Source organism: Pezoporus flaviventris, unplaced genomic scaffold (assembly GCF_033815535.1).
Source record: "Pezoporus flaviventris isolate CSIRO_AGI_PZ_B2104156 unplaced genomic scaffold, CSIRO_AGI_Pfla_v1 ptg000226l, whole genome shotgun sequence".
NCBI classification, from domain to species: Eukaryota; Metazoa; Chordata; class Aves; order Psittaciformes; family Psittacidae; genus Pezoporus; species Pezoporus flaviventris.
Genome location: NW_026892774.1, coordinates 1,442,929 through 1,464,834, shown reverse-complemented (window position 1 = coordinate 1,464,834; position 21,906 = coordinate 1,442,929). Strand labels below are relative to the sequence as shown.

Below are 21,906 nucleotides of genomic sequence, written 5' to 3'. Positions count from 1 at the left end.
TAATCAACTAAGATTTTATAAAGCAGTTGATCATGTCTCCAAGCATTTTTGTCATAATAATGCAAAAATAGTCATAATTATAAACATTTCTCACCCTGCTTTATAACGTCCTGTTTAATGCCATTAAAACTTCATAAAATAACTTTACTTCAGATATAATACATCTACTTTTAACTTGAGATCAGTGTGATTGTTTGTTTTACTTTGTTTTCTTTGAGCAACCGAAAGATAACTTAAAGTTTATAATGGGAATCCAGTAAATACTTTACAATGATGGTGCTTCTGTGATAACTTATTTAAGGAAGGCAAAATATACTGTGCCGTAGCTGTGAAAGGGAGAAGAAAAATGTGAGAGAAAGAAGCTTACAGACAAGGTTAGGGGAGAAGCAGGAGGAGGTGCTCCATGTACTGGAGCAGAGAGAGGCTCCTGCGCAGCCCATGAAGACCATGGTGAAGCATGTTGTCCCTTTTATCCCATGGAGGACCACTTTGGAGCAGATATCCATCTGGTGGGGATGTGGGGAATCTGATGGCCGTGGGGAACCCTATACCACAGCAGAAAAACAAACCCTAAAAAAAGCTGCAGACTGTGGAGAGCCTACACAGGAGTCTGTTGAGAGAAGCCCACATGGGAATAGATTTTCTGGCACGACCTGCAGCCCATGGGGAACTCACACTGTTGTGAGTCCTGTTCCTGAAGGGCTGTACCCTTTGGAAGGGACCCATGCTGGAATAGTTCACTAATGACTGTGTACCATGGGAAGGAACCCACACCGGAGCAGAGGTAAAGTGTGGGATGGAAGGAGAAGCAGAAATACAGTGTTCTGAACTGACTGTAATGCCATTTCCCATCCCCTTTCTCTGCTCAGGGTAGAAGGTGATAGAAGAGTCAGGAGTGAAGTTAAGCCTGGAACGAAGGTGAAGGTGGAAGGAAAGCGGTTTTAACTTTTTGTTTCTCACACTCCTACTCTACTGTATCTGGAAATAAATTTATTTTTTCCAAGTTGAATCTGTTTTGCCTTTTGACAGTAATTGGTGGCTGATCTCCCTGTCTTTAGCTCAGCCCATGAGCTTTTCCATCTTTATTTTTCACTCTGTGTTGAGGAAAGGGAATGAGAGAATGGCTTGGTGGGCATCTGGAAGTCAGCCAAGGTGAACTTACCTTAACTTTTAGAATAAGAAGAAGTGACAGTTACCTTTTTCCTTTAGAAAAAGATGTAATTGGTGGATGTTCGGAAAAGTGAAGCACTAAGATTTCCTTGAGGTTCATCATGGTTTTATTTATTTAGAACTATAAATTTATTTATTCAAGCTCACATTTACACTGTTCTTTAAAAAGATACAAATTTTCCACATTGCTTCTTTTTATCCTGAATGGCTGATCAATAGTCAGGACTTTGCTGGTTTCTTTCTTTTTAGAGTGTGATACAGTTCTATCCCCCAAAACAGTGTAGAGACATTAACAGATGACAATTTTCTTCATTTTATTTTCTCCCTCTCCTTATTATGGAGGGGGAATGAGTGAGCAGCTGAGTGGAGATCTGGCTGCTCTACAAGGCAAACCCTCACAGCTGTCACCTTTATGATCTAAGTGCTTCAGGGGTTGAAAACTTCCCTTGTTCACAACCCATAGATGTAATGATGGTACGCATTTCTCCCTGAGTTATTAAGGAAGGGCTGAAGGTGCTCCTCTACTTCAGATTTTTAACAGTGGTAGGATTTTTTTTTTTTTCCCTGAATATACCCAGCTAATCCAAACAAAACTGAGCTCAGTTTTGACACTTCTTGTCAAGAGTGATTTATTCTGACCATAAAATTTGATGCTGAAAATTAACTTTTTATATTATGACACTACAGGAGCTCCATATACTCATTTTGCTATAGAGAAAATGAGGAAGATTGCAAAAATCTGCCGAACTTCCTATCCAACCAAGCAGGGATAATTTCCCACTTGAATAAAAATGTGGTGATCAGCATGACGTTGAACATGTCATCAGATACACTGGACAAATATTTTGTAAGTGTCTTTGTATCTATTTTTTTCTTCCAGTCTATAGTTGTAGCTAGGTTCTGGTTCTTCAGAGGACCAGGAGGAAAAAAAAAAATCTAATCAATCACTCAACAAGCCAATGTACTCCTTCACTTTGCTGATGACTGGATAAAGCTCTGAAGCATGAAATTTGATTTCATTACTGGTTTAATGTATAGATGCAAGTAAGAAGAACATTAAAATGTCAATGTATTACATTTTGTTTTCATGGCTAGTCTTGAAAGATGATGATGAAAATGGGGAATCAGAGATTAAAAGATTGCAAGGTCCAAATGAACCACAGCAGTCCTATATCCATTATAACCATGCACCGAGGTTATAAATTTTCTGGAGTGAAGTATACCTTTGAAATAGTTCTGTTATCAGATGATTCTAGGTTGCACTACTCTGACAATATTTAAATTTCTCACAATTATAACATTTAGTTTCAATTCTAATACTACAGTTGTATGAAGTTGGTTCTCAATAACTGAATTTATTTTGCCTTCAAAATTAAACAGCTGTCCTCTCTATTACAGTTATGTGCATATACATATATATTCATGTAGAATTTATCCCTCAGTCTTCTCTCTGATTAAGCTAGACAACTTAGTCTTCTGAGGTCTTGCATTTTAAGTCTGGCTTGATTCTATTTTGAGAATGAAAACTGCCTTCTGCCCCTGGCAAACAGTTCTATCCTTAAAACTCATGGCTGAGTGAATAACCATAATTCATGTATGCTGCAGTGGATACAGAGTAATTTCTTAAATAAATTTTTGTAATCCTTGATATGAAAACATGTAAAATTTAATGCATATGGCAGGAGAATCACTGAAAAGACTGGAAATTGCTTGGGCAGCTATTAAAATAAAATACAATTTTACTTTATTTTGAGACTACAGACCCTTATTATTATAATAACAATAATGGTGACCAAATTGGTTATAATTACTTCTGAGTGTAAAAAAGAGCAAATCCATCAATTTCTCTAGCAATCTTAACCTGTAACCCTAGGGCCAGCCTCAGAGTTTATAGTAATGAAGTAATGAAGTCTGTGAAGGATACAGCAGGTAAGACAGGGAGCAGGGGGAGGGGGATGGATGAAAGACAAGAAATCTAACTGCATATACAGTTTCAGTATACTGCCAAATCCCTACTTGTATCATGCTTATTTATTAATGTGAGAGAGCTTTTTTCTTTCAAAGATTATTTAAGCTCATTACAGAAAAAAAAGAAATAATAATAATACATCTAGAAGAACTGGCTGAAGAAATCATCTTCTGTTATGTTGGGATGCAGTATCATGACACAAGGCAAGTCTTGCTAGCATGCAATTCTCAGACAAAACTGACCGTCACTGCTAATGTTTTCTACTACAGAGCCACAGAATCCTAAATAGCTCATGTTGGAAGGGAACCTGGGAGTGGTTCTTCTAGTCCAATTACCCACTTAAAACAGAGATGACTTAGATTGGATTGTATGTTGTTTGTCTAGTCAAGTTTTGAATGGAAACAATTAAAACAATAGAAATTCCAATTCATAGAGCCTGACTACCAGAAAAGCCTTGGATTTAGTAAGGTTTCCTAGACCCTACTAGAAGCACAGCTAGATCTCCTAGCAACCACAGCCTAAGGGAGATAGAGGTTCTTCCAAACTCCAACTTGATTTTAAATTTTGAAAGCAGATTTCTCCTCTGTTTAAAGATAGGGAGTTTCTACAGTTCCACCTTTGATTTTAAAATGGAATGATCCATTAGCCTTCCAGATTTCCTATGCAATCCAGGTTGCTTATTGGAAAGAGAATTACAGTATTTGCCATTTTTTCTGCTATCATTTACAACACATAGAGATATATTATTCTTTTCCTTCTACATCCTCATGTATGTAAACCAAAGGATGTATGATAGTACTTGGCTCTTTTGAGAGACAAGCACAATCTAAGCAGGAAGGAATGTAAATTAAGGGGTAAAAAGATAAAAAATAGGATATATATTACTGCATGGGAATACTGTTATTTAAAAGTATAATTTTAAGAAGACATTGACAGGGAGGGATGCAGTAGCTGTAAGCCAAGCAAGATGAATAAAAAAATCACTTCAGTAAATACCGCTTTTTGTGATATCTTTATTTTTACTTAACAATTACTCTGTTTAGTCTCAAAAAACAGCCAGCAGATGCACCTATCCAAATAAACTAGCAGATGTTACTTCAAATGTTGCTAGTTTATTATAGACGTTTTAGATAACCAACACTGATGTTTTCATTTTATGACCTAAATGAAAATACAGAACATCAAATATGGCAAAATTTTGGAAATTCAGGTCATGATGGTGATATAAAGCATCAGGCCTTGACCTGATGGAACTCACAGAGCTTCAGCTCCATCGTGTTTGGCATTCACTTGACCTCTAGACATCTGTTAGAACAAGATAAAATCAGACTGGGTAAAGACAAGTCCATCCAGGTCCTGAAACTCTTTACTGTCAGACCGATGTAAAACTTTTTGTCAACCAACAGCAGCAAAAAAGATACTTACTCAGCTTTGTGATCTGAATTAAAAATGCTTTAGTCTTTAGAACTTCTAAACTCTTAATTTATTCATTTTGGTTTATTTGGCTTGAAACAAATTGTTTGGAGTTTCTGGGCTTTCATATGTTTAGTCCTTAAAATAATGTGTGAAATTCAGGTTCAGTGATGTTTTTTTTTGGTTTGGTTTGGTTTGTTTTTTGTTTTGTTTAATACCAGAAGGTAAAAAAAAAAAAAAAAAAAGGAGATAAACCCCTGTTGTCACCCATAATACGTTTTAGTTAACAGATAATAGAGTATTAGATTTTAGAGGCTTGCAGGCACTCAGCTATTAGGATTTGGTACTAAATCTAGTTTTATATAAAATCGAATTCTTCAGAGTATTTTCAATGCACAATCCAATTACTAGTGTTATCATGGCTATGTTATCACAGATAGCTGCATTTGAACTTGCAGCAAAAGAATGTAAGAAGTCAAATAACTCCACTAAATGAAGAAATCATAACTAAACCAGTTTAAAGATATACAACATTCCTCCTCATTTATTTTTCCTATAGTAATTGAATTAATAAAAAAAGATTAGTGTTGATTCAATGAATTCAGGCACTTCTTACTTACAATAATATACTCTCAGTAATCTAGGGAGCAGATAAGTAATTTATATTTTTGTTTCCTTTATGTAGAAGATAGCTATAAATCTATTATGAAGTTCTAATGTATTTGAAAGTCACACGTATTGCAGATTCTTTCTGCTTACATAAACATAAACCAAAAGTAAGTGCAGTGTCATGACTAAACTCAGATTTTCTACAAAAAAGCCTGGACTACGTTGCAGCAAATGAGGTCTTAGAAAGGACACTTGCCCTAGGGTCTCCCACAATGTATAAATCCTATGTCTTATACAATGCAAAACTCAGTCTTCTGTGTTGAACATTATGTTCTTGAACTGTTTCATTTCTGAACACATTAAATTACAAGTAATAAAGAGATCAAACCTGATTTTTTTCCCTACAGCAATTCGAATGCAATTCTGCTTATTAAGTACAGTTTAAATCTGCTTCACTACATAAACCTAAAGACTCAAACATTCCTCAGGGTCTTAGTCTCAAAGCACTTTATACTCAACAAATAAAGAATTTGTTCAGATTTTCACCATTAATCAGTATCCTCATGCAATTTTCTTCTTACAATTATTACAAAACTATTGCCAGATCCTTACAACACACCTGCAGAGCTGTGCCTTTGAAATGAAAACAGAGTTAGCCAGGAAATTCTAAACCTAATCATTTTAGTTCTATTTTGAGAATGTCACATATACCTTTCAGAATCCCGGTGTGCAAAATGATTAACCTTATGCAAGGTGAGGAATGGGAGGACAGAACAAAACCAAACCAAGCACACATCCCATCCCAACCAACATATATTTCAGTACTTTCTTACCTATTACTTCCGTTTCATTCACACCAGCAATGAGGCTTTCTACGCATATAACTTTTCCAGCCTTTCTTACTGCTTTTAGTCATCCGTAACCAATCACTTTACTTTTCCATTTTTCTTGCCAAAATACACTTTTGTGATTTCTCTCTAAATCTTTGTAGTGTCTAAATCTAATATTTTACTTAGTTGCTATTTATGTTAGGGACAGGCTGGAGAGTATGGAACTCTGCCTGGGGCAGGTGAGCAGTTAACAGAGAGTTTGTGGGTGAGGGTTAAAGGGAATATAGCTATGGGAGACATTACTGTGGGGATCTGTTACAGGTCGCCTGATCAAGGAGACCCTGTGGATGAAGCACTCCATAGACAGATAGGAAAAGCCTCACGCTCACAGGCTCTTATTCTATGGGAGACTTCAACCACCCTGACATCTGTGGGAGGGACGGGACGGCCTGGCACAAGCAATCCAGGAAGTTCCTCGTTTCTGTGGAAGACAACTTCCTTCTGCAAGTAATAGAGGAGCCGACAAGGAGAGGTGCCATGCTTGACCTCGTGCTCACCAACAGGGAAGGGCTCATTGGAAATGTGAGGCTCTAGGGCAGCCTTGGTTGCAGTGACCATGAGATGGTCGAGTTCGAGATCCTCAGGACAGTGAGAAGAGCGTGCAGCAAGCTCACTGCCCCGGACTTCAAAAGAGCAGAATTTGGCCTCTTCAGGAATATGCTTAGTAAGGTTCCATGGGATATAGCCCTAGAGGGCAGGGGGCCCCAAGACTGTTGGTTGATATTCAAGGATCACCTGCTCCAAGCTCAAGAGTGTTGAGTCCCGACTAGAAGGAAGTGCAGCAGGAGGGCCAGGAGACCTCCTTAGATGGATAAGGAGCTGCTGACAAAACTTTGAAGGAAAAAAAGAGGCTCATAAAAGGTGAAAACAAGGACAGGCAGTCTGGGAAGAATACAGGGATGTTGTCCCAGAGGGACCTTGATATGGTTGTGACATAGGCTGATGCCAACCTCATGAAGTTTAACCATGCCAAGTGCAAGGTCCTATACCTGGGTCAGGGCAATCCCAGGCACAGCTACAGGTTGGGCAGAGAAAAGATTCAGAGCAGCCTTGCGGAAAAAGGATTTGGTGTTGGTCAATGAGATATTTAACATGAGCTGGCTTCAGTATGCTCTCACAAGCCAAAAACCAACTGTATCCTGGGCTGCATCAAAAGGAGCATGACCAGCAGGTCGAAGGAGGTGATGATCCTGCCCCTCTACTCTGCTCTCGTGGGACCTCACATGGAGTATTGTGTACAGTTCTGGTGTCCCCAACGTGAAAAGGACATGGAACTGTTGGAGCAAGTCCAGAGAAGGGCCACACTCAGGATGATCAGGGGACTGGAGCACCTCCTGTATGAAGAGAGGCTGAGAAAGTTGGGGCTGTTCAGCGTGGAGAAGAGAAGGCTGCATGGAGGCCTCAGAACAGCCTTCCAGTATCTGAAGGGGGTCTACAATGATGCCGGAGAGGGACTTTTCATCAGGGACTGTAGTGATAGGGCAGGGGTTAATGGGTTAAAATTTAAACAGGGGAAGTTTAGATTGATATAAGGAAGTTCTTTTCTGTGAGGGTGGTGAGGTACTGGAATGTGTTGCCCAAGGAACCTGTGAATGCTCCATCCCTGGCAGTGTTCAAGGACAGGTTGGATAGGGCCTTGGGTGACATGGTTTAGTGTAAGGTGTCCCTGCCCATGGCAGGGGGGTTGGAACTAGATGATCTTAGGGTCCTTTCCAACCTTGACTATTCTATGATTCTATGATTCTATTTTCTCATGAGGCACAAAGGTGTATGCACATGTCAACAGGGTTGTAGCAGACAGGTCTTCTCTATATAGTATTAGTATTTTATTACTAATTAAATATAATAATTGTAATAATAATAATAATTTCTTCCAAGACACAGGTTTTTTTTTTAAAAAAAAACCTACATGTGCAATAACTTCTTTTTTTTCCTTTGAGATTTCATAATGGCAGCTACGTCAAGTTGAAACTGTAGTCCAGCATGCATGATTTCTACCAAGCCTGGAATAAGGCCACAGGATCTGTACTGACCTTGCATTGCAGGGTCTCAGGACCTTGCTATACCTGCCTAAACCTGTAATCATTTTGGCTTGCCTTAGCAAATGTCTAGTGCCCAAGTGGCTATTGTCACAAAACTTCCAAGAGCTCATGTTTACAAAAGTAACAGGTTGATCAAAGGGCAGCGCAGTGCTCACTGTGAGCTAGTATTGCTACAAAGCACTCTGAGGATCCACAGAGGCATATGAGAGAGCTAGCTCAAATGCCATTTTTAATTAGCTGTTCTTTGACCAGCTTTATTAAAGTGATGCTCGTTTACGGTTGATTTACTTCTTTTCAGTTTCAGGTTATCTCCAGCTCCAACAGTATAATACTGTCCCCGTCACATCCCCATACTTATTTTGTTCCAGAATACTTGCCTCTAAGAAGGATCAGGAAGAGGATCTTTCATAGTGTCAGGCTTTTTTTTTAAGGATTGATTATGTTTCATTAATGAGTGATGCTTCCTTAAGACATATCTGGGGCTGCACTCTCAAATTCTCAGTAAAATCTCCATAAACAACTCCAAAAACAACTCCCTTACATATAAAAGCTCCCTTCTAACATAAAATTTCAAAGACGAATGAAAATATGGGAACTGAACCAGAACCTACTTACAGAACATTATATGGCAGCAGCATCAGTATAGCAGTTTCCACAGGGTAGTAACACATGGTAAAACACCACAGCAACAATAGTCCTTTTTTAAGAAGTAATTCATCAACAGAGTGAAAAAATGAAGACAATTATCCAATTTTTGGGGTGGACTGATGTCAAGAAAAAAAAACAACACGATACCTCTTGTTTCTCCCTCTACTAATTCTAACAAAACAGCTACTGAACTTCAGCAATTTGAGCTCAAAACCTACTGTTGTTTATAGTATGGACCACGAATGTCTGTTTCCACCAGTTTGAAGGAATCAACCAAGTTGTTCTTGTGAAGTCTACTTCCCCATGAGAAATTGCACCACCTTCCTAACGGCACTGTTGAATTCCTGGTATGAACTCAAGTTCATTGCATGTTTTGTATAAAAATAGTCTCGATAAATGTTAGCCTAGACTTTGAATGAGGTTGCCATGGAGGAACAAGGTCTGGCTGCTCACTGTGGGAAGCGAACCAGAAGCCAAGGGTAAATGCAGGACAGGCAGGAGCACTAAGACAGCAAGTCAGGGTCAGGATCAGGCCCTGAGATAGTGGCCGGGGACAGATTTGGTGCAGTAATAGCCTGATATGTCTATGCTGGCAATTGAGGTCCAAGACCAGGCCAGAAAACCTTGACTATGGGTCCAGGGTGGGTTATGATTGAAGAGGCATGAGCCTGGGCACAGCCATGGCTGCTGAGCAGATGCAAAACAGATCAGGAAGGGCAGCAGCAATGACCTCTGCTAAGAAGCAGCTCCTCAGGAAAGGCAGGGAGGCCACATTTCTGGCTTCTCATCAGCGGTGGAGATAATCTGTGACTAAATGCCTTCAGTCATCCCATTAAGCCCTTTACTCAGTCCACTGAACTTGTAGGAAGGGGGCTTGTGGCCAGGATCCTGACAGAATGGGCAAGAAAATGACATGTGTCAGACATTCCCTGTAAAAGCTGTCGATCTGTTGATTTCTCTTACTTAGAAGAAATCTCAGTTGAATGTTATTTTAGCTAGTTACAGTTCAAGATTATTCTAAGGACTGAGTTGATTCATGGGATTGTGATTACTGAATAAAAAGAACATGAACAAAAATTAAGAAATGCAATTTGTGCCGTCGGGACAAATTAATACTTATGTATTTGTGCCATCGGAATAATTAATACTTATTCCTGGAGGAATAAGTATTATTATTCCTGGAGGAATAATACTTATTCCTGCTATTTTAAATCTATACCTCCCTCTATTATCTTGACAAATACTGTAGAGTTTTTCATGCTTATTCATTCAGCCGTATACTAGTTCTGCAAAAACTCATTGACATGCAGTGTAAAAGTGATGTCCACGATTTCACCTACGAAGTTGATTTAAGAGACAAAGCTAGAAAGAACTACACACAAATATGCACTTTTATAGAAAAACTACATGTGAAATCTGACCTGTTTATCTTATTATTTTTCACACCCTTTAAATACTTTGGGCGCCCAGGACTGCTGGTTGATATTCAAGGATCACCTGCTACAAGCTCAAGAGTGTTGTCTCCTGACTAGAAGGAAATGCAGCAGGAGGGCCAAGAGGCCTCCACAGATGGATAAGGAGAAAACTAAGAGGGAAAAAAGAAGCTTACAAAAGGTGGAAGTGAGGACAGGAGGCCTGGGAAGAATACATGGATGTTGTCCAGGAAGCTAGGACTAGGTTAGGAAAGCTAAGGCTTAGTTATACCTGAATCTGGCAAGGGATGTGAAAGATAACAGGAAGGCATGCTTCTAACAAAAGACAAACTCGGGATAACGTGGGCCCTCTCTGGAAGCTATCGGGAGAACTGGCTACACAGGATTTGGAGAAGGCTGAGGTTCTCAATGACTTATTTGCCTCAGTCTTCACTAGCAAATGCTCTGACCACACCACCCAAGTCTTGGAAGGCAGATACAGGGACTGTGAGAATGAAGACCTTAGGCCCACTGTAGGAGAGGATCTGGTTCGAGATCATCTTAGGAACCTGAATATGCACGAGTCCATGGGACCTGATGAAATCCATATCTGGGTCCTGAAGGAGCTGGAGAATGAAGTTCCTAAGCCACTATCATGGCACTCAGGTGAAGTTCCTGACAACTGGAAAAAGGATAATATAACCCCCATTTTCAAGAAGGGGAAAATGGATGACCCAGGGAATTACAGACCAGTCAGTCTCACCTCTGTGCCTTGCAAAATCTGGGAGCAGATTCTCCTGGAAGGCATGCTAAGGCACATGAAAAAAAACAAAGTGCTTGGTGAAAGCCAGCATTGCTTCACTAAAGGGAAATCCTGCCTGACCAATTTGGTGGCCTTCTATGATGGGGCTACAGAACTGATGGACAGGGGTAGAGCAGCTGACATCATCTACCTGGACTTGTACAAAGCGTTTGACACTGTCCCATCACAACAAGACATTTGACATTGTCCCATTAAGACGACATCCTTGTCTCTAAAGTACAGAGACATCAATTTGATGGATGGGCCACTCAGTGGATGAAGAACTGGATGGATGGCCAAAGAGCTGTGGTCAATGGCTCAATGTCCAGCTGCAGACCAGTAACGTGTGGTGTACCTCAGGGGCTGGTGCTGGCACCTATCCTGTTCAACATCTTTGTTGGTGACATGGACAGTGGGATTGAGTGCCCCCTCAGCAAGTTTGCCAATGACAGCAAGCTGTGTGGTTCGGTTGATACGCTGGAGGGAAGGAATGCCGTCCAGTAGGAGCTTGACTCGCTTGTGAGGTGGGCCAGTGCCAACCTCATGAAGTTCCGCAAAGCTAAGTCAAGGTCCTACACCTGAGTCAGCGCAGTCCCAGGCACAGCTACAGGTGAAGTGGAGAAGTGATTCAGAGCAGCCTGCAGAGGATTTGGGGGTGCCGTTTGATGAGAAAACATGAGCTGGCTTCAGTGTGCGCTTCATCCCAGAAAGGAACCGTATCCTGGGCTGCATCAAAAAGACCATGACCAGCAGGTCGAAGGAGGTGATGATCTTGCCCCTCTACTCTGCTCTTGTGAGACCTCACTTGGAATATTGTGTACAGTTCTGGTGTCCTCAACATGAAAAGGACATGGAACTGTTGGAGCAAGTCCAGAGAAGGGCCACACTCAGGATGATCAGGACACTGGATCACCTCCCATATGAAGATAGGCTGAGAAACTTGGGGCTGTTCAGCGTGGAGAAGAGAAGGCTGCGTGGAGACCTCCTAGCAGCCTTCCAGTATCTGAAGGGGGTCTACAATGATGCCGGAGAGGGACTCTTCATCAGGGACTGCAGTGATAGGACAAGGGGCAATGGGTAAAAGTTTAAATAGGGGAATTTCATGTTAAAGATAATGAAGAAGTTCTCTTCTGTGAGGGTGGTGAGGCACTGGAACAAGTTGCCTGAAGAAGGGATAAATGCTCCACCCCGGCGGTGTTCAAGGCCAGGCTGGACGTATTGTTGGGTGACATGGTTTAGATTGTGATGTCCTTGCCCACGGCAGGAGGATTGGTACTAGATGATCTTAAGGTCCTTTCCAACCCTAACCATTCTATGATTCTATTAGCTTAATTTATATTTTCAGAGATGTTTTGCTCTTTTTTCCTTCTATTGCCCTATTTGAGAATTTTGTTTATGCCAAAAATCAACACTGAGATATGTGAAATATTATTGTAAGCTTACTCTATAGTTGTTGGCAAGGTCTTTGAAATGCTAAGAACTTGCAGATGATTTTGAGCAGTATATTTCATTTTTATTTTGTTGCTTGAGCTATAGGTCTGTATTTCATATTGAGATCTTGCATAAAAACCTATGTGTTTCTATGAGACAGGATACCTTAAAATCTATGAAAAGGTTACTCAACATCTTCTCAGATCTTTTTCCTCACAAAATTTATTTTAAGATTTTTGTAAAATTTTATGACTTTTCTAAATGTTACCTAGAGAAATGAAAGCTGCAGCTGACATCCATGGTCCCACCATGCCATTCTAGAAACTGATTTATGTGCTCTACTGCACTGCCAGCTGAGCATTCTGTGAAACAGTGTCATGATGTAAAGAAACAGAAGTTAAAGATCATCCTACACTAGAAAGTGTAGCTATAGGTTATGGGTTGGGAAAGATTGAGCACAGACAGATATAAGGCTGTCAGTAGGTCTAAAGCACTAGAGACTTGAAATAAGTTAGTAGATGAGCAATTGCTTTGTGATAACTCCAGAAAACTGTAAATGACCACAGGGTGCAAGCACAGAATCACATTCATTATGTGATTAGCATTTTCCCACCAGCTACATTTTTAGCTAAATTATTAAAGGGCAGTCAAAGATAAAGATAAAATATTTGAAGAGTCTGGAGAGTCTGATACATGGGTAAGGCTGCAAGGAGAATTTATCACTACTGGTGATATACTGAGCTGGCGCATGAACAAGTATGAAATTCAGTAATAAGGGCTGTCAATACAGCTCTTTCTCCCTACAATAAAATTAATAGGGGAAAAAAAAGTTAAATTCTGACAGCACAAACTGATTTTGCAGCTTTCAGCCTAAATAAGATCCATGCCTATCTTTGGAGGCACAACTGAAATTTATCCCTAGACATTTTAGGAATGTTACCATTTTACAAGCTTGTGATCAATAAGAAAAACTCACTTCTGGGAAAAACAGATAAACTTCTGGGTTAGGGAAAGGATATTTTTTTTTTAAATAGATAAACAACGAATAAGCTAGAAGGGCCAAAAGAAGCAGATGGTAAAATTCATAGAACTAGTTATTACTAGTATTAGGTATTATAGGCAAGTAGTATACCAGGCAATCTCCGTAGGGAAATAACTTTATCTTTTTCATACTGCTATGAATAAAAGGTATCTTACTAACCGAGAAATTTCAACCCAGGAAGTGGAAGGGTTTATTCCACCCAGTCATGCAATCACAGGCCAGCTTATGACGCTTTTATTTCCTTTGTATTTCCCACAGCCTTCATGGGTACCTGAGGAATGCCACTGACCTGTCCCAGCCTGGACTGTCATGACAAATAGCATTAGCTCAGTGGTCTCGATCTGTAAAGGACAAATTTTCATCCTAATTGCACTACTAATTTGGATTTGGGGCTCAGTATAACAAAATACACAAGAACATACAAGGAGTTTGCCTCTGGATATGAATTTCCCTACATTCATTTATCTTTCCTGGTTAATTTCATTTCACTTTTGTAAGTGGTGCCCATCACATTCTGTAGCAAACAAAAGGGCACGGACCTCTAGGTTTGCCTTTTTGTTTGAATGAATTAGGTATCGACATGTTCTTATCTATGACTAGGAGAAGAAAAAAAAAAATTCCCATATATGGAGACATGACTATTTATTGCTTATATTAGAATATTTCATTATCATTGAGAGCTACTGTAATGTATGGAAATTTATTGCTACTTACATTAAGAGCATTTTCTTGGTTAAAATTATGAAATGCTTTACTGATTCAAAGTTTCTAAGCTTCATGTTAGTCAGGGAGGTTTGCCAAATGTCTGAAAATGATAAATGGGAGCAGGGCCAAAAAATTCTTGGCATCTGTCGTGGTTTAAACCCAGTCAGGTAACTCGTTCGCTCACTTCCAGTGAGTGGTGCCGAGCTGACAACAATCAAGGTCCGTGTCCGTCTCCCCCGCCCCCCCCCCCGCACCGGGGCTGTCCCCTTCCCCGCTCCCGGAGGAACGGGGAGGAGGATCAAGAGAGTGCAACTCCTACGGGTTGAGACAAGAACAGTCCAGCAACAAATCACCACCGCTACTATCAGCTAAAACAATGATAAGGGAAAATAACAAGGGAAGAGAATACGATACCACCGGCCAAGAAAGCGAGTTCCACCCGAAAGCCCCTGTCCTTCCCAGTTACCCCCCCACCACAGGCATGACGTGCTGTGGTATGGAATACCTCCCCGGCTAGCCCGGGTCAGGCGCCCCGTCTCTGCTTCCTCACAGCTTCCCCTCCTCCCTGGCAGAGCATGAGCCTCACAGAGTCCTTGGTCAGGGTAAACATCACTTAGCAACAACCGAAAACATCGGCTTCACCAACACTGTTCTCAAACTAGAAGTCAAAACACAGCACTGCACCAGTTAACACAAAGGAAAAAACATGACTGCTACTGCTGAACCCAGGACATTATCCACCCCTTATTCCATACCATTCACGTCGTGCTCAGATCCCACATTTTCAATACACCATCGCTCTCCCACATATATACATCCATATACATACAGACCAAGAGGAAAAAATCATTTTCTTAGTGCATGGACCAATCCCTATAATGCTGCCGAGTCCATTTGGTCCATGATGTTCCAAGTTCATTCTCTGTTGGGATGATGGCTGGAGGGAAGTCAGGGCCAGTCGCTGGTGACCTGGAGACATCTAGTTGATGGGCTATAAAAGCATTACACAGCAGGCAACAGCATACAATTGAGTTCACTGGCTGTTTTCCCCTAAAATCAAATCCCCTTGAGGTATACATCGGACTTCCCCATCTTCCCGCATTACCCACCAAGTATATCCAGGTCCCTGAGCAAAAGCAATCCCACGAGTGGGTTTGCCTTTACCTGATGCAGGAATAACCCAGACTGTCTTCCCCAGCAAATTCTTCATATGCACCACGGGAACTTTGTCCCCCTCTACAATATGTAAAAGTTCTGACTGGGTTGGGCCGGCCCTGTTGGCAGATCCTCTGGTGTTGACCAACCAGGTGGCCTTTGGTAAATGTGTATCCCAATGCTTGAAAGTTCCCCCACCCATCGCTCTCAGTGTAGTTTTTAACAGCCCATTGTACCGTTCGATTTTCCCAGAGGCTGGTGCACGGTAGGGGATGTGATATACCCACTCAATGCCATGCTCTTTGTCCCAAATATCTATAAGGTTATTCCGGAAATGAGTCCCATTGTCTGACTCAATTCTCTCTGGGGTGCCGTGTCGCCACAAAATCTGTTTCTCAAGGCCCAGGATGGTGTTCCGGGCAGTGGCATGGGGCACAGCGTATGTTTCCAGCCACCCGGTGGTTGCTTCCACCATGGTAAGCACATGGCGCTTGCCTTGGCGGGTTGGTGGCAGTGTGATATAGTCAATCTGCCAGGCCTCCCCATATTTATACTTCAACCATCGTCCTCCATACCAAAGAGTCTTTAACCGCTTGGCTTGTTTAATTGCAGCACATGTTTCACACTCATGAATAACCTGGGCAATAGTGTCCATTGTTAAGTCCACCCCTCGGTCACGAGCCCATATATATGTTGCATCTCTGCCCTGATGGTCTGAAGTGTCATGGGCCCACCGGGCCAAAAATAATTCACCTTTATGTTGCCAATCTAAGTCCATCTGAGCCACTTCAATCTTAGCCGCTTTATCCACTTGTTGGTTGTTCTGGTGTTCCTCAGTGGCCCGACTCTTGGGTACACGGGCATCTACATGACGTACCTTCACCACCAGGTTCTGCACCCTGGCAGCAATATCTTGCCACAGTGCAGCAGCCCAGATGGGTTTACCTCTGCGTTGCCAGTTGCTCTGCTTCCATTGCTTCAACCACCCCCACAGGGCATTTGCCACCATCCATGAGTCAGTATAGAGATAAAGTACTGGCCACTTTTCTCGTTCAGCAATGTCCAGGGCCAGCTGGATGGCTTTCACCTCGGCAAATTGACTCGATTCACCCTCTCCTTCAGCAGTTTCTGCAACTTGTCGTCCAGGACTCCATACAGCTGCCTTCCATCTCCGATGCTTTCCCACAATACGGCAAGAGCCATCAGTAAACAAGGCATACTGCTTTTCACTTTCTGACAGTTTATTATATGGTGGGGCCTCTTCAGCGCGCACCACCTCCTCCTCTGGTGACATTCCGAAATCTTTGCCCTCTGGCCAGTCCATGATGACTTCTAGAATGCCTGGACGACTGGGATTTCCTATTCGAGTTCGTTGTGTAATTAGTGCAGCCCATTTACTCCATGTAGCATCAGTTGCATGATGTGTAGAGGACACCCTGCCTTTGAACATCCAGCCCAGCACGGGCAGCCGGGGTGCCAGGAGGAGCTGTGCTTCAGTGCCAATCACTTCCGAAGCAGCTCGAACCCCTTCATAGGCTGCCAGTATCTCTTTCTCAGTTGGGGTATAGCTGGCCTCAGATCCTTTGTATCCCCGACTCCAAAAGCCGAGGGGTACACCTCGAGTCTCTCCTGGAGCTTTCTGCCAGAGGCTCCAGGTAGGACCGTTCTCCCCAACTGCAGGGTACAGTACATTTTTTACATCTGGTCCGGTACGGACTGGTCCAAGGGCTACTGCATGAACTATCTCGCGTTTAATTTGCTCAAAGGCTTGTTGCTGCTCAGGGCCCCATTTAAAATCATTCTTCTTCCGGGTCACATGATAGAGAGGGCTTACAATCGAACTGTAATTTGGGATGTGCATTCTCCAGAACCCCACTGCACCCAAGAAAGCTTGCCTTTCTTTCTTATTAGTTGGTGGAGACATTGCTGTTATTTTGTTGATCACATCTGTGGGGATCTGTCTACGTCCATCTTGCCATTTTATTCCCAAAAATTGAATCTCCTGTGCAGGTCCCTTGACCTTACTCTGTTTTCTGGCAAAACCGGCTTTCAGCAGGATTTGGATTATTTTCCTCCCTTTCTCAAAGACTTCTTCCGCTGTATCGCCCCACACAATAATGTCATCAATGTATTGCAGGTGTTCTGGAGCTTGCCCCTGTTCCAGTGCAGTCTGGATCAGTCCATGGCAAATGGTAGGGCTGTGTTTCCACCCCTGGAGCAGTCGGTTCCAAGTGAACTGGACACCCCTCCAAGTAAAAGCAAACTGTGGCCTGCATTCTGCTGCCAAAGGAATTGAGAAAAATGCATTGGCAATATCAATCGTGGCATACCACTTGGCTGCCTTTGACTCTAGTTCATACTGAAGTTCTAGCATGTCCGGTACGGCAGCACTCAATGGTGGTGTGACTTCATTCAGGCCACGATAGTCTACTGTTAGTCTCCATTCTCCATTAGACTTTTGCACTGGCCATATGGGGCTATTGAAGGGTGAGCAGGTCCTGCTGATCACCCCCTGACTCTCCAGTCTACGGATCAGCTGATGGATGGGAATCAGGGAGTCTCGGTTGGTGCGATATTGCCGCCGGTGCACTGTTGTGGTCGCAATTGGCACTTGTTGTTCTTCAACTTTCAGCAACCCCACAGCAGAGGGATCTTCTGAGAGACCAGGCAAGGTGGACAGCTGCTCAATTTCCTCAGTCTCCAAAGCAGCAATACCAAAAGCCCACCGGTACCCTTTTGGGTCTTTGAAGTACCCTCTCTTGAGGTAGTCTATGCCGAGAATGCATGGAGCCTCTGGACCAGTCACAATAGGGTGCTTTTGCCACTCCCTCCCAGTCAGGCTGATTTCAGCCTCCAGCACAGTCAACTCTTGGGATCCTCCTGTCACTCCAGAAATATAGATGGGTTCCACCCCTTGACAGCTTGATGGCATCAGGGTACACCTTGCACCGGTATCTACTAGAGCCTTATACTTCTGTGGGACTGATGTGCCAGGCCATCTGATCCACACAGTCCAGTAAATCTGATTGTCCCCTACCTCCACCTGGCTGGAGGCAGGGCCCCTCTAATGGTCGTCACAGCATTGGACACTTAAGTCGTGTTGAAAGGGATTATTCTTCTTTATCACAGGAGCTGGAGTAAAATCAGCTCTTCCACTCCATCTGGGAAACTGATCACCAGAGACTGAAGCCGTAGCTCTCATGGGACCATCAGTCTTGGCCCTTGCTCCCCTCTTCAGTTCACTCACCCGTTCCTCCAAAGCTGAAGTACGTTTTCCATCCCACTTTGTCATGTCTTCTCCGTGATCCAGCAGGTAAAACCATAGGGTACCCCGTGGCGTATACCTTCTGTATCTCCTCTCTCGAACAATAGGACACCTTTTGTTAATAGCTGAGACGTGTGTTGGTACACGTGAGGAGCTGGATAAATCAGAGAGATCGTCCCTTAATTTTTCGAGGTCCTGGGACAGTTTTTCCACAGCTGAGATGATGGAAGGGGTGAGATTGTCTTCGAACTCTCGGAGTTTATGAACCATTTCATCCACTGTTAGTGGTACTGTGTCATTCCAGGTTACTGTTGCCAATGAATGGGCATATGATGACGGTGCATTCCGTGTAAGTTTTCGCCACATGGGTCGTGTACATTCAACTTTATCTGGATCTATAGGTGTATCCCTGTTATTCGGCTTGATGTGATAGATCATCTCTACGATGGCCGATTCCCTCAGAGACTGGATGCCTTTGTCTATAGTAGTCCACTTGGCCGAACGACTCGTAACATCGTCCTTGTACGGAAACCTTTCTTTCACAGCTGCCAAGAGCCTCCTCCAAAGGCTGAGGGACTTTTTCTCTCTTGCAATTGCTTTGTCAATTCCCCCTTCTCTAGCAAGTGATCCCAGCTGCTTGGCTTCTGTACCTTCTAGTTCGTGACCATCGGCCCCATTGTCCCAGCATCGGAGTAACCAGGTGATGATGTGCTCCCCTGGTTGACACGTAAAATCTTTTCGCATATTCCGCAGCTCGGTTGAGGTCCGAGGTCGAGAAGTTACCTCTTCTTCTTCTTCTTCGTCATGTGATGATGACTCCTGATCAGATTCTGGACCGGGTGGTGAATTCATTGGTTCTTCATCTCGTTTCACCCTTTTTGCCTCTTTTTTGCTTGTTCTCTTGCGTACAGGGGCAACCGATATTGGTACGAATTGGTCCTCTGGTTTGGCTGCAGTGATTATCACTGTGGTTTGAGTAGCGACTGTACTTGTTGCTGGGGGTGGTGTAGCTACTGTGCTTGGAGCTGGGGTAACCGTGCTGTCTGTTGCAGTTGAAGTTTGAGCAGCTGCTGTACTTGCCACTGGGGTAGCTGTGCAGTTCATTGCAGACAAAGTTTGAGTAGCGACTGTCACTTTGCCCTCAAATCCGCCGACATTCTTTTCCTTTTGAAGGTGCTGGATAGTGTTGAACAAGGCCCTGTAAGCATAGGCCAAGCCCCAGCACGTTGCCGTGATTTGTCCATCTCTGGTATGGCCAGAATGACCACACACCTCATTTAAGTGTTTTACTAATTCGTCTGGATTTTGCAGTTGTTCGGTAGTGAAATTCCAAAATACTGGAGGGGCCCACTGACCTAGATACTTGCCCATACTATCCAACACACCCTGCCACTCATGGCTGTCCAGCCTCAGGGAAAATCTCTCGGTCCTCCTACATCGTCGTTTGACCCCAGACAAGACCCAAACCTGAATCTGCTTAACTCTTGAAATCAGTAGTGGGCAAAACACACTCTGTATGCGTGTTAGCATGGTGATTCCCATCACCATCAGCAAACAAGTCTCAACAGCATTAAAAGGCCATTCAAAAAATTCAAAACTCTCAAATGTAAATGGTCTGGGGGGACGACTAGGAGGGTAAAAGGATGTCTCCTTCACAGGTTGAGCACCTGAGAAGGAGAAAAAAGATGTGTAATTGCTAAGCACTTCCATCATATACCTCCCAAAGTATAAAGGTGGTGACCACACTGGGAACATAAGCCAGATCAGTTTCATGACCAATGATTCCATTGTATTACAAGTCATTACCATAAAGTACAATGGGATAAAAACCTTAGCCCAAGCCCCACACTTGAAAAACACTAATACAGCCAATACCGGATGGATGTAAGATATGATATACTGAAACTGTGAGATCAAGAGGAAAAACCTTGAGAGCCAATAAATCAGCATTGTGACGAGTGACTATCAATCCAGTCAGATCTGTTCTTATCTCAACCCCTCGTGCCCCACGTTGGGCGCCAAAAAGAACTGTCGTGGTTTAAACCCAGTCAGGTAACTCGTTCGCTCACTTCCAGTGAGTGGTGCCGAGCTGACAACAATCAAGGTCCGTGTCCGTCTCCCCCGACCCCCCTGCACCGGGGCTGTCCCCTTCCCCGCTCCCGGAGGAACAGGGAGGAGGATCGAGAGAGTGCAACTCCTACGGGTTGAGACAAGAACAGTCCAGCAACAAATCACCACCGCTACTATCAGCTAAAACAATGATAAGGGAAAATAACAAGGGAAGAGAATACGATACCACCGGCCAAGAAAGCGAGTTCCACCCGGAAGCCCCTGTCCTTCCGGGTAACTCCCAGTTACCCCCCACCCCGGGCATGATGTGCTGTGGTATGGAATACCTCCCCGGCTAGCCCGGGTCAGGCGCCCCGTCTCTGCTTCCTCACAGCTTCCCCTCCTCCCTGGAAGAGCATGAGCCTTACAGAGTCCTTGGTCAGGGAAAACATCACTTAGCAACAACTGAAAACATCGGCTTCACCAACACTGTTCTCAAACTAGAAGTCAAAACACAGCACTGCACCAGTTAACACAAAGGAAAAAACATGACTGCTACTGCTGAACCCAGGACAGCATCTAATACGTGGTTAGATTTGGGGGAAACTAAGCCAAGTAAATCTTCATAGAAGTCCTATGAATAATCTACTGAATATGTTCTAAATAATGCTCTCACTGTAATACTGAGATATGGTAAGGACTGGTGATTCCAGCAGTTCTTATCTTGATGCAACTCCCATAGGAAGTTTTACCTCATGAAAAATATGGATTGATCTTTTATTGTTATTTTGAATGTAATAGAGAGTGACGATGTCTTACTATTAAGGTTTGTTGACAGTGCTTTCTTTTTTTGAAATAATTTTAAATTTCACAGCTATTGTAGTGAAATTAATGGAGGCAGAATTTCCTTTTAAAAATCACAAGGGCACTATAGTTTAAACTCTTTTATCCACTGTACAATATAATTTCTGTACTTAAGTGCTACTGGTACTATTAACGTAGTTGTGAGTTGAAATTAATGATTAATTAATAATGAAGAATAACTGACTTCAAAAAGGCAAATTAAAAGGAACTTCATGTGTTATCACAAATAGATCTTTTCGCTTTCAGATATTTTTTTTGTATTTTTTCCGTAATATACCAACCTATGAAGACAGTCCTAATAACATCAAAAAGATATCACCAGTACTATGATTGGGATTTTCAGAGCTGAGAAAAACACATGAAGGATTTAGGCATTTTACTATTACACCAGAAAAAAAAAAAAAAAGAGAAGATAACTGAGGGAAGCTGAAAATAATAAG

At 42.6% G+C, this 21,906-nt stretch overlaps 1 long non-coding RNA gene across 3 annotated transcripts in view; it reads right to left on the bottom strand.

The window, feature by feature from the left end:
* LOC133262968 (uncharacterized) overlaps positions 1-21,906 on the bottom strand; it is a 613,641-nt gene that overhangs the window by 272,012 nt on the left and 319,723 nt on the right. The gene's annotated exons all lie outside the window — the stretch shown is intronic.